Below are 5,780 nucleotides of genomic sequence, written 5' to 3'. Positions count from 1 at the left end.
ATTTCTAATATAATACAATTGTGTTATTCTTGTTAATTTTTAAACAAACATATCTTAAGACTGAACCTCTAGAGATTTCTGCCCTAATAATCCAATCTAGCATCGATGCCCTACCAGAATAATTACTGCCACACACACATGTGGGTGTGGTTGTTTGTGTTTTGGAGAGAGACTGAAGCACTTGCACTGACCAAATAGATTACCGTAAGCTGAAAGCACTAAAATATACACAAAAAAATCATTGGCATCTTAATTTTTTTCACTTAAATAGAACCTTATAATATAACATTTCATTGTATAATGGAAAGAAAATAAATAAAGGATGAATTTGACTTAGATCTTGAATATATATGTTACAATCTTCACTCTTCTTTTCTCTTTCAAATCGTCGCCGCAACCCAAGACGCGTTAGGATGCATTTTTGACATAAATTGAAGATTCGGCATTGCGTTTGTTGATGGAGATGAAGAATTATAGTCTCTTTTTGTCTAATAAAGAAGAGACACTAAGGTTTGTTTCCACCAACTACATCAAAGTTGGAACAAACACTTTAAGTGTCTCTTAGTAACAGGACGAAATAGCTCAGAAGGGATAGACAAGGAAGGAGAACCTAGGTTGGGTGGGAGGGAAGAAAATAGTAGAGTGACCTTTTAAGACTATGTGATGAGTTAAGATCTAGGCGATAGTAAACGCTTAAGACACATAACATATCACCGGGTCTTACAAGGTCAAGAAAAGGTCTTACAAGGTCAAGAAAATAAGAATCACAAAAAGAAAAAAAGGCAACAAATCAAAAAATATAATAAAGAAAGAAAGAAAGATCAAGGTAAAAGCTCAGGTAAGGATAGCGCCAAATTCATCAACAACAAACAAGCACCGCCTTCTTCTTCTCCCCCTCGTCCTCTATACCCTTCATGACTATGCCAAAGGCGCCGCCATGATCCGCGTCAACATTCATAGGATTTGAAACTTCATATCTTCTCCCTGCTACATAATATACAGAATTTAAGATCAATATAGTAATAGGAAGACTTGACAAATACTGTGGAATTCAACACTAGATCTAACAGGTCAAAATTTTGTAAGCACTAAATAAAACATCTATACATAAAATAAAAAGCCCTAATTTTGATATCAACAATTGAAAAGAAACATTTTTAAACAAATCCAGAAATTATATGCTTACAAATTCAAGACCCATATATCACAATATATTGTACTAGATACAGATGTAATAACCAATTAAATTAAAATCAATTAAATTGAACACTTTACATGTCAAAAATACACTTCTTGATGTCAATATCTTTCTAGAACCATAATATCCAAGGAGAAAGACAAAAGAAATGCAGATGCACACAGGAAAACCATATGGAAGAAACGAAGGATAGCCGGCACCACGAAACGAATCTGCCACTCGTTCCACCACAGGCCGGCAAGCATGGTGTCAAATTAGATAAGTCTTCATTAGATGAAACGGTCTTAATTATGTTATACATCATATTCCACTTTATCTTGTTTAAAAGTTATAAGTTTGACAGCCGATGGTCTGTTGATCAAAGATTCATTGGTTTGAAAGTTACAAAACAGAAACAAAGATCATACCGGGTGTTCCAAGTACGTCGGCTAGAGCCATGAAACCTGCAGCCAGGACTAGAGAGAGAGAAAGATGGGATTTAGAGAGAGAGAGAGAGAGGTAGAGAGAATAGAGATAGTAGAGGGTTATATATATAAGAGGGGAGAAGGATGGTTCATGTAAAATCTGACATTGACAGGACCAAAAGGCCCAGGAAAATAAGTGTTTGCAACGGACCCTCTTCTCCTGCGGAGCTTATGTCAACCGAATTGCGGCCCCCATGGTCAACCAACCTAGTTAGATTTTAGTTTCATGTTTTTTTTTTTTTTTCATTTATTTTAGTAATAGATACTTATACAACCCTCCGTATGAGCTTATAATACATGAGTTATATGTGTTATGTTATGTATCATTCAATTAATATTATGGAGTGGCTATATAAAGATTTATGTTTGAATCTTGGTAAGGTGATAGGTGTTAGTAGCATTTTAGATCTTTTGTTTTTTGGTCCTTTAGTAATGAATACATGTTTCATATCTTGGCGTTGAATGCACTTTAGATTCCCAACTTTTGTAATAAAATGCTTGAATTCCGGACCTTGACATCCGGTAAATGTTGCTTTTGTTATTTGGCTTTATTTTTATTTGCCCTCTTATTTTTTATTCAATGAGTCTTCCATATCTTTTGATTTGGAATTTGATGCACTGGTCATGTACTTGACCCTATTTGGCTTGTTCTAGACCTATAAATCGCAACAACAATACCAATTAGAGTATCCAATACAATGCTTTATTTGTATGTCGTGGTTGGTGGTTCAACTACAGTCTAAAACTTTGAGAATATTTGATTGGATATTTACATTACATAGTGGAAGACCTTTATGTACACATCTAAAGACTTATATTTCCCATGACCATAGTTACAAATAAAACTATCAGAATATGTATAAATGAAATCATAAAAATCCCTAGGATGTCGCATATACACACATGAGATAATCCGGATATACCACATCACTAACAATTGAACTCACCTGAAATCTATGTTAAAACAAGTCAGCTTACGCTGCTAAATCCCTAATTTCACATTTACAAGACATTTGTCTCATTATTTTAGTATTTATAGCTTCCTAAATTTACACATAAAATAATAATTAAACGAACATACCAATCATATCTACGCGAGCTAGTCAACGCAGTAAACCCTCTCACTTGGGTTCTTACTAATCGGGTCCAACTCTTATGTCCGAAGGTCAGCTTTGACAAACTTTTGGGCACACTGATCATGTCAAACTTTCATGTCCACGGGTTCACTGTACTTTCCACCACTAAGGGCATGTTTGGTTTAGCTTTTCAAAACAACTTATAACTTTTTGGAAAAGTTAATAAGTCACAATGGAGTGACTTATTGACTCCCCCCCCCCCCCCAACCACAAAATAGTTTCATCCAAACATTTTTTAACTTTTCAAAAAGTCAATAAGTTAATAAGTCACTAAAATAAGCATTCCCAAACACCCCCTAAGTCCATCTGGTCGCCTCATCATATAGTGCCCTTTATCTCAGTCGTCTCCTATTATGCAACCTTAATTATGTTGTTGAAACAAATCCAATAACATCTTTATATAACTTCATTTAATCGTATGTATTAAGATACACGTTCTTCTACATGTTTGCACCCAAATTCTCGTATACAAGTTCTTATAATGAAACGTATTTATACAACAAATTCATAATTCGTAATATCCTATAGATGTCAAACATTTCCTAACTTGTACACACTCCTCACAACAATAGTCATGTGTGCACCTCACAAAAATAGTTTATTCTTAATAATTATTTACATCACTTATCTATCATAGCTAGTTATCTAGTCGACCCATGACATCACACAAATATATACTTATTCGTATGTCCACCTTGTCACACATCCTTGACATTTCTCATGGAAGACTCCATATACGATCATACGTACCCAGGACTATAGCATTATGATAGATGACTCATGACTATCATATCATCATGCATAACTTCATCATCAATGACTCCACGATAATGTCGGATCTTGTATTCCTAAGTATGAAGTTAGTTTATATTGCTAGCGAAGTTGATCTTTAAGGGTCACACAACGAATAACACAAATGATTGACTAATTTAAAAAGGTATAAACGTCCAATAAAATTAAAAAAAAATTGTGAGATATAATATTCAGAATAATAATTGATTATTTGAGATAATAATAACTATTGTCATATGAATAAACTACATTCAGAATACACATTTACTTGTTTAATAAAATGATTTATTAGTTATTTGTATAATGAGATATTGAGATTGTATAAGTAATTATTTATATATTTAACTAAAGTGTATGGATCATAAGAGAACCTACCCAATATTGAGAACCAAATGAACTCTTATTTTGGAGATTATGGATTTTAAATTAATGACATTAATGTAATTATTAGTACATCATATTTAATTTAATTTTTAATGAAAAAGGCATAATTGGTAAGTTAAGCATAAATATATTGAAACTTTGGAATAATCATTTCCTTTGAAAATCTGATCCCCAAAAGGATGCCATATCAAATAAAACTCATATTTTTTAAAATCAAATCCTTAAAGGTTACCAGAAATCTTGTTCTGTCGATTTTTTCTTTGAAGTTAAGGAGTGTTGATATACACTGAAACAGAATCGCATCAAAAGGTTTGATTTTATTGACATGTTATGGTGTAGGAACAACAGTATTTGTTAGATTTACGCAATGTTACATTTATGTTCATCACTTTGTAAATGGCAAAATGTACAAGCGACGTGTGTTCATTTGCTTTCAGTCATGCAGTTCAGTTATGTTATTCGATTGTGTGTTCAACAACTATGTATAATTGTGGTTGCATGCTAATGATTAGGGTTTTGTATGTTAAAAATTTGGGTTTTTTTAATTCTTATTATCCAATTGTGTTTTAAACAAATGTGTGTAGTTGTCTACAATTGGACTATACATATATGTATACTTTGTATATATGTACAATGGTAAAGTGGTAAAAGAAAATGTGTAATAGTGTGTATACTTTTATTATACACATATTTGTATCATTATGTATACTCGAATGGTACATATCTGTATACTCTCTTAAGCAGGATTTGTGGTTATACATCTAACTATGTATGCAAATGTGTATAGTTTTATTATGAATATGTGACTACTCAAATTTGAAGTGTTGTTTGTTATATGTGTAAGTGTGTATGCATACATATTTTTTCATGCGAACATGTATGCGTAAAACTGAATATGATGATGCAAATACAGTGTGTTGATGGTCATTTATGTATATTGTTTTCTAATTATATTTTTAGGTTTACATGTTATATAGTTAGAAGATGCGTTAGTGATGAACTGATCTATCTGGAAGCACTGGGTTCCATGCTATTTCAATTCCGCAAGTTCAAGCTATCAAGAATAAGATTTTCAAAAAAAATCCATTTGAGCCTTCATTTAACAACAAAGGTGTTGTTATCAAAGAATTCACATCACATACTTAACCAGAATCGATTTTATATATGACACCAAAAGGCATCCGTAACAAAGGGTGTGGAAAACACAAAAGAACAATTGATCTAGGAGAAAAGGCAAGAAAAAAGAGCAAGAAGCCTAAAAGAAAGTGAATTTTTTATAATGCAATGGTTAGGGGCCATGATTTTAGAAATTGTTTGCTCAAAAAGGGTTTGCCTGTAATGGAAGAGACATTAGATGATGGTCACCAAAAAGAAATGGCAGATGAAAAGAGTGAAGGTTAAACTTATATATCTTTTATTTAAATAACTTATATTAAACTTTGATTTTTGTTTCAAATTTCATTTTTTGGTGTTTTTACGTACTTTTAAGTTTACCACCTACATTGAAAATGTAACTTCTTAAAAACATATGTTACTTTTTGTTATTTACTCTTAAATTATTTTTATTTCAAATCATTCGGCATTCGTACGTGTTTTGGAGTAGGGCCATTCAACAAATCCAATGCCTAATCATTGTTAAGTTATCAAACATATATGCTTGTACTATCGTACAAAAAAACACATAAGTAGAAACAGTCTAGTGTAATACCCAACCGTCTTCAATAACTAATTATTTAACATTTAATTGTTAATTGTGTATACCAAACAAGTAGGGTAATGTATAACTAGTTGGCAAACGTAAAATAT

At 32.1% G+C, this 5,780-nt stretch overlaps 1 long non-coding RNA gene across 1 annotated transcript; it reads right to left on the bottom strand.

Moving 5' to 3' along the window:
• Positions 1 to 230: 230 nt before the first annotated feature.
• LOC110922599 lies at positions 231 to 1,741 on the bottom strand. The gene is made up of 2 exons (XR_002583288.2): positions 1,606 to 1,741; positions 231 to 987 (listed from the first exon to the last, which is right to left on the bottom strand). It is a non-coding gene; the product is annotated as an uncharacterized LOC110922599 (long non-coding RNA).
• Between the last annotated feature and the right edge of the window lie 4,039 nt (positions 1,742 to 5,780).

Source organism: Helianthus annuus, chromosome 5 (genome assembly GCF_002127325.2).
Source record: "Helianthus annuus cultivar XRQ/B chromosome 5, HanXRQr2.0-SUNRISE, whole genome shotgun sequence".
NCBI lineage: Eukaryota > Viridiplantae > Streptophyta > Magnoliopsida > Asterales > Asteraceae > Helianthus > Helianthus annuus.
The sequence above is the reverse complement of the archived record's forward strand: the minus strand, read 5'-3'. Positions and strand labels throughout refer to the sequence as shown.